The sequence below is a fragment of the Lactuca virosa genome, chromosome 7, assembly GCF_052849685.1.
Source record: "Lactuca virosa cultivar CGN04683 chromosome 7, Lactuca_virosa_CGN04683_v6, whole genome shotgun sequence".
Lineage (NCBI taxonomy): Eukaryota > Viridiplantae > Streptophyta > Magnoliopsida > Asterales > Asteraceae > Lactuca > Lactuca virosa.
The window spans coordinates 213,127,942-213,136,145 of NC_136432.1; positions in this window are offsets into that span (position 1 = coordinate 213,127,942).

The following is an 8,204-nucleotide window of genomic DNA, read 5'->3' on the forward strand; positions in this document are numbered from 1 at the left end:
TGCAGACTTGGTGCCAAAACCCTGGCGACTATGCAGACTTAGTGCCTGTTGTATAAACCATGGCGACTATGCAGACTTAGTGCCTAAACCGTGGTGACTATGCGGACTTAGTGCCTATTTTATAAATCCTGGCGACTATGCAGACTTAGTGCCTAAACCCCGGTGACGATGGACTTCGTGCCGATTCCTTAGGATGATCCTTAGGAATGAATGAACGAGGAATAGTTGATTCTTAGGGTAGATCCTTAAGAGTAAAGAAGATAATGGGGATGGGTAATTGGGTTGATTGTTTGATGTTTAAACATAATAATTATATTATCATGGGTTGAAAACCCTATGTACTCACCAGGTTTCCCAACCTGACCCACTCAAGCTTATTTGTATCACAGGTGTCAATATGAAGCTACTTTACACTGAGAGATTTAAAAGAGATGTAGATAACTAGTGTAAATGAATGTAAGTTATGTTTATGCTTATGTTTCTGTATTGACGATGACATCCCAAATGTTTTAAAATGAATAAAAATACATTTCTTCGGAAATGCTTTCATAATGTATTTATCATGTTTTACTGTGAACTAATTCCGCAACATTTTTATTAAAAGAAGTACTCTGATTTTTATAAAGCATAAACAAAATCGGTCTTTTCTGGCCGTGAAAATGGGGATGTCACAGTTGGTATGAGAGCATTAGTTTACGCGAACTAGGAATAAGAATTTATTTCTAGACTTAAACTTAGAATGCTAAGCGATGATTGTGAGGAGTGTGTCTAATATATTTTAGGAAGTACACCTGAATAGACACAAGCACTAGCTTAATTAGGGAAGATGCCTAAAATGCTTTTATGTGCTAAATGATTTGTGATGTTTTATGCATTATATGATTGGATCTATGCTCTGTTGCCGACCGGATCTGGAAGCTTTATGTGTTCAGAATTCTATATGTTTAATTACGGTATTAGAACTGGCATGTAACTTTTCGGAGTAATAAGGTGGAATACGCGTCTAAATCTTCTTTATCTATATTCTCGGCTCGATACACTGAACGCATGCTTCCGTGAACATAACGTCTTGGTAAAGACTCGTAGCGAATTGAATAAATGGAGGAAATGAGAAGGTTTACGATATTGAGTGGTACCTTTCGGAAGATATCGTAAGAGTGATATATTGCCTTTAGAACGCGTCTAAGAAATAATACGTCTAGTACGGGAGAAGTACACTTTCGATTAGCAGAAAAAAAGAGATTTTTGGTATAATCCATGAAGTTATCCCATCGTGTGACATTTCCATCACCAACCGAGTTGAAGCAGAATTGATGATTGAAGATACGCGTGGAAGAAGTCCTAGTAGAGTCTAGGGAAAATTTTATGATTTATTGGACACATTTTTATGTGTTAAAATTGTTTTTGTGATAGTAACTTGGAAAACTGCGAGACAATACTTGGGACGAGTATGAGTAGGTGTGAATGGTAGTAGAGGCCTATACTACCGGAAACACAGGACTCGCACTTATATCAGGGAAAGTCACAAGGTTACCAAGAAGCTAGTAATTGATTTTGTTTTGTTCGTGTATGTCGTTACCATTGTTTTGGTAATGACTAAGACATATGATTATTTCGACCCTAGTGGTCATATCAAATCGAGTCCGACTAAGATTAGTATGTTACGTGGTTCAGAGGACCAAGATCGATGTAGCATCCAACTTAATCCAAAAGATTGAAGTAAACATAATCGAAGCAATCAATAGAAGTATTGCAATCGTTGTTGGAGAAAGAAACTTGTAGCTAGAAATGTTACATACTAAAATATGATCATATCACATTAGAACATGAAGGTAGGTATATTCCATTCTGGAATTTGACTCTAAGAGACCTGAGTCTAAGCGTTGCATCATACGATGAGAGGTCATTACAACACGACCCATCAGTCTATCGTGGAAATCAAATAAACTTAACTTAAGTTTGTTAAGAAGAATAAGGAGTCTCTGATAAAGAGCGAGGTTGTGACATGAAGGTCATGATTGAAAGTCTAACAAGACATAGAGAACGGGTGCAAGATCAAGCAATGCTTGCAGTCAAGAAGATGAGGAGTTAAATACGCATTCGAAGGAACATAGAAGTTACGATTATTACCTAGGATAAAGAGATAACGTACGGAGTCATTATACAGCCCTGTTTTGTCGATGATTCCGGGACGTAATCATCCTAGGGGGGAGATAATTGTAACGTTCGCAGATCCGGACTAGTCAATTTAGAGACGATGAGCAGCAAAAATGAGTTTTTGATGGAAGATTATTTATAAGGATTAATCTTAACCAAGTTGTAGTATATGTTACAAGGGTTCCGTACATATAAAGAACGCCGAAATCCGAGTTATAACGAAGAAGTTATGGCCCGTCGAAGTTTTACGGCAAAACCGGCACGACACCGGGAGACGTAAATAGTGAATTTACGGTAGAAGACTTTTTAGCCTTAGTGATCTAAACAAAATTTGTAGTATACGTTAAACCGAGAACATACAAAAAAAGAACGCCCAAATCTGACTTCGTATGAGGAAGTTATGAATTTCTTAAGATTTGGCATAGTAGTGCACGACCCGAAACTCGAATTTTAGTTCGAGCGGTTTTTGGCCTACGCGACCTAAATGAGAGTTGAAGATCTCATTAATAGGAACTAAACGGTAAAAAGACAGACAAAAACGGAGTCCGTATATAGAAGTTATGAATTTTACGCGGACATTTAACAGTATAATCTCCTCCTACTAATAAATTTAATATCGGTAGAGAATTAGCCGATGGAGTCAAAATGAAAGTTGTAGATCTTATTTTTACCTACGCGTGGATATAAAGAACGTCAAAAACGGAGGTCGTATGTGAAAGTTACGGATTTTAGAAGTTGGAAGTGGGCTGTGCGAAAATGGGTGATGTGGCACAATCTTGGCCATTGCTTTCTCCCCAAGTCTTGCCACTAGATGGTGACATGTGGCACCAAGTTCAGCCATTTTTCACCCTATAAATAGAACCTCTCTCACCCTCATTTTCTTCACACCTTTCCCATTCTTTCTTCTCTTTACTTTCTCTCTAGAACCTCTCTCTAGCCCCGAAACCCCCCCCCCCCCCCGAAAAGCCTAGGGAACCTCCCTAGCACGAGGCGGAAGCCCCGGAGTGCTCGAAGGCTCCGAAAAGAAGAGCTTTTCGGCTTGGGAACGCTACTCCAAGCAAAGCCCGGTTTTCTATAAAACCCGCTGTAAGTGAGCTACGCCTACGCTATTTTTAATATAGCTTTTATTTAATTATAGTAACGATATTAGGAACTTATAATAAGTACTTGAGCTATTATTATGAGTTATATAAGTATTGTTTAACGCTTATATAATAGTAATAATAGCTAGACTATTAATTAGTCTCGGCGAATAATAGACTAAACTCTAGTGGTAATAATACTAGGTTTCGTCGAAGGAAATTATTTTTTTAAGAAGCGAAGCGCTGTCTGAGTTCGGAATCACCACCTTATCAAGTGAGTGCATAGTTACTTTCATCTTACACATAGATATGAAGTATTTTATATAAATTACGTGCTATGTGTGCATATTATCGGTATACTTGCTATCTATGCTGGAGGAACGATTTTATACAAGTTTTATATGATTTAAACTGTATATGTATTTATATCTTCATAATATGTTGGGTAAATCATGGGTAGATGACATATGAGTTGGATGATGAGTTAGACCATGAGGTAAGGGTGAGAGGTGGACGATGTGAGAAGCCTTTTTCCCAAATGATGTCCCCGTCATCTAGCAGAGTATGGATGACAACCACAGACTATTCTAGACAGTCCAGTGGAACGCTAGCAGGCTCGCAACATGTAGGTGTTGTGAACGATGTGTTCACTCGGTGTACTCTAAACCCTGGCGATCATGCAGACTTGGTGCCTAAACCTTGGCGATCATGCAGACTTGGTGCCAAAACCTTGGCGACTATGCGGACTTAGTGCCTGTTGTATAAACCATGGCGACTATGCAGACTTAGTGCCTAAACCCTGGTGACTATGCGGACTTAGTGCCTATTGTATAAATCCTGACGACTATGCAGACTTAGTGCCTAAGCCCCGGTGACGATGCACTTCGTGCCGATTCCTTAGGATGATCCTTAGAAATGAATGAACGAGGAATAGTTGATTCTTAGGGTAGATCCTTAAGAGTAAAGAAGATAATGGGGATGGGTAATTGGGTTGATTGTTTGATGTTTAAACATAATAATTATATTATCATGGGTTGAAAACCCTATGTACTCACCAGGTTTCCCAACCTGACCTACTCAAGCTTGTTTGTATCACAGGTGTCAATATGAAGCTACTTTACACTGAGAGATTTAAAAGAGATGTAGATCACTAGTGTAAATGAATGTAAGTTCTGTTTATGCTTATGTTTCTGTATTGACGATGACATCCCAAATGTTTTAGAATGAATAAAAATACATTTCTTCGGAAATGCTTTGATAATGTATTTATCATGTTTTACTGGGAACTAATTCCGCAACATTTTTATTAAACGAAGTACTCTGATTTTTATAAAGCATAAACAAAATCGGTCTTTTCTGGCCGTGAAAATGGGGATGTCACATTAGGAGTGATAGAATGCTCAAAAACCAATAGTGGTATCAGAGCCTAGGCTTGTTTGTTTGATACTTGATGCAAAATAGCTGAAAAAGTCGAAGTTCTTGCTGTCTGCACAGGGGACTCGCCGATTCCATGGGGGACTCGACGAGTCCAAGCGAATCTTCAACCAACTCGACGAGTCAGTTCATGCACTCGACGAGTTGGCTAGGCAGATTGCAGATTTTCGATTTTTGCTGCTGGAAATGGACTAGAAACATTACCCTAAACTGTTTTGGTGTTTTAAAACTTGTTTAGATGGTGTAATGTTTGTGCTAATCCATTTACAATGGCCAATATCAAAAGTCCATGTTTATATGTGTTCATATGTTCTTGAAATTTTGATATGATATTCATGTTCTTATGAATTATTGTTAGATCATAGGAATTATTTGCTAAATTGTTTATTAATTAATTCTTGATCATTTATGTGTTTTAATGGAGTCCATAATTTTTCCTCAAGTTATGGATTTCCAAAGGTCACTTTCTTTTATGCACATTTAAAACACATAAGTTACATGAAAATGAAGAGTCTTCATTTTTATGAACCATTAATTCATAAGTTATGAAATGAAAAGTGTTGAATAGTTTCAAAACTTGTCCTCAAGTTTTGGAATTTGTAAAGTTGCACACACTTTAATATACTTTAATTCCAACCCTTAGAGTTTTAAAAGTTAAAATTCAACCCTTATACTATTTATAACATTAATGGTTAATAATTATATATATGTATAAGAACAAGTCGTTTTACCGTTAGTAGGCCTCATTCACGAAGCCAGTCTATAAGGGGGGTATAAGGTTGTTGCCTATAAAATGGCAGCTTAATGGGTGTCCATTCTCACCCACCGCTTCCTTGATCGGTGGAGGGTCGTTAGCCGAACGGGTAGGACAATGACTTTAAATTCTCATTAGAAGTATAATGATTATTATAAAGTAACTAAATGTTTTTTTATAATTCCCAATATTAGTTACTTTAGGAAAATGTGAATTTGGTGCTAATCCATGAAATTCACACTTTGTAACTTACCAAGTCGTTGGTGGAGCGTGTGTGGTTAACCGGCACACTAACTTGGACTAGTAAGGATCACGAAGGGTGACTTAATGTTTATCATAGATCGGTGGAGCACGTGTGGTTAACCGGCACATTGATTAGGTGATAATATTAAGGGTACAAAGTGAATTTGCATGGTTATTCACACCTTGTTTTGTGATCCTCGGCATCCCAGTCACAAAATTTGAGAGGGCACAATCGAGATTGAAACATGCCATTGAAAAGTTCAATGAATCTCAAAAGATCTAGGAGTTTCAAATCCAATTAAAACCTAATAAATTATCTCGTTTTTCATGGTGGAAATTGGTGAATCGTCATTCGCCTACCTTCAAATATTCTATAGCTTGGATTACGGCATCCCTCTTCCAAGTTATAAAATATTGTGTTGGGTCCTAGCCTTAATATTGCATATTGGGTGTTATATTAAGGACTTTAAATCAACTATCTTGAATATCTCCCAAAAGATGTCTGATTCAGACATTTATGATTTTCCCAAAACTCTTGGAACAAGCTTTCCTAATGAAGATGATGTCCCAGAAATCATTATTCACTCCCTCCACCTCCTCCAATTATTCTCCCTAACCTACAAGTTCTTGAATAGTTCAAAGTCACTCAAACCCTATTGGCAAGCAAGGTCTATATGTGCTCACATCTTGGAGATAGAGTCACATATTGACAAGCCGGGAGAGTTCTTGAGAAAGTTTGTTGTTCAATCACTTTCTAAGTCACACAGTGAGTTCCTTTGGGACTACTATGTAACAGACTATGACATGAACCTTAATGATCTTATCTATTTGCTAGGTGCTGCCGAATCAGCAATGATTTGGAGCTCTGGTAAAGCAAACTTGATTAGTAGATCAACTTCCCAAACTACCATGGACATTAACAATTGGTAACATTGGATATCTAGAAAAGCCTTTTCTTCCCAATGGAAAGGGATCGGCCATAGTCAACTCGGTTGACCAAATGGTAAAGAGAAAGGCTAAGTCTGAGATAGTCATGTGTACCATTCCCAAAGAGTCCATATGCTTATATTGCCAAAGGAAGGGGCATTGGTTGCGAAGCTGCCCAATTTACCTGAAAGATCATAAGGTTGGTCAAGTCAAAAGTTTGACTCTACTTCAGGTAAGTCCACTATATAACTCTGTTAAGTTCCATTTGGAGATTCTTATTACTTGATGTGACTGGGTCACATGTTGAAGTTTTAAGAATCAAAGAAAAGAGAGGAAGCTTAAAGAAGAGTATGATGATTCTGATCGCGAAGATGGATTTCGATCGCATGGTTCAGTGATCAGAATTTTTGAGCTACTGCTTAAGAGTTATGATACATTGCATAGGAATAGATAACAACACAGAGTTTTTCATATGCATTTGCATTGTAAGGATAAGTTTTTCTGCAAGTTTTAAATAAAAGAAAAGTTTTGTTTTTATTTATTTTAAGTATCCTTACAAGGGCATTTGTGAAAAATTGTTGTTTATATGATTCCATTGATAGCAACATTGGAAAATGGATTTGATTATGTCGTTTGTGGAAGTGTCATAATTTACTAAATAAGGAAAGATTCTCATCACCCAAGTTTCAGTTGGATAGAAACTTGGAATTATGCAAGTTGTATTTTATATTGAATGAGAATTTTCATCTTTGGAAAACTAAGACTAGTTCCTTGTTCACATATATGTGTGAGCCAACTGAAGGGCTAAGGGATCGAGTACACATTCTTGTGCACTGGTCAAGTCCACCACAAAAGATTGATAAAACTATTCATCATGATTTACTAAAGTTTAGTAAGTATGGTTATACTTACAAGTTTAAGTATAATTCTGAAACATTGGAAAAGTTTCAATGTAAGGCAGAACGAATGAGAAGAATCAAATTAGGCAGAAAGATAAAAGTTTCTCAAATATGAAAAGATGAGTACTTTAGTATCATGTTTTGTGATCATCTTAATGATTAAGAAACCATATCACAATTGGTCCTCTAAGGACATCTTAGTGCATTCCTATGGCTAAGAAGAGGAATCGTGAATTGTTGAAATGGTTAGATCAAGAAGATGATTCATACTTCGTTCCAAAAACAATTCCTAGAGTCATACTCCAAGATTGTAACTTGAGTGACATATCTTAAAGAAAGGTTTATAACACTTGTCAAATGTAAGAGTAAAAGTGTCCTATTCTTGTACATTTGAAATTCGTAAGTTGTGATGTTTTAGATAATACAAAGACCAACTGAGACCAATTGTGTGAAGTGCTTATCTTGATAAGAATCCGCACTGACTCTTGAATATTTGTTTGGTTGTCAAGGAATGGTTCTTGACAAAGACAAAATTATATGTCAAGAGGACAGTGGGAGTCTTAAAGGTCTTGAAAGTTTCAAGAGCTAATCAAGGATAAAACCTATAGTTTATCGCTAGCACACGACATGAGGATTGTAACCTATCGTGTTGACATAATTCTTGTTTATGTGCCTATTCCGGTAAAGTTGACTATGTATGTGAGTTCT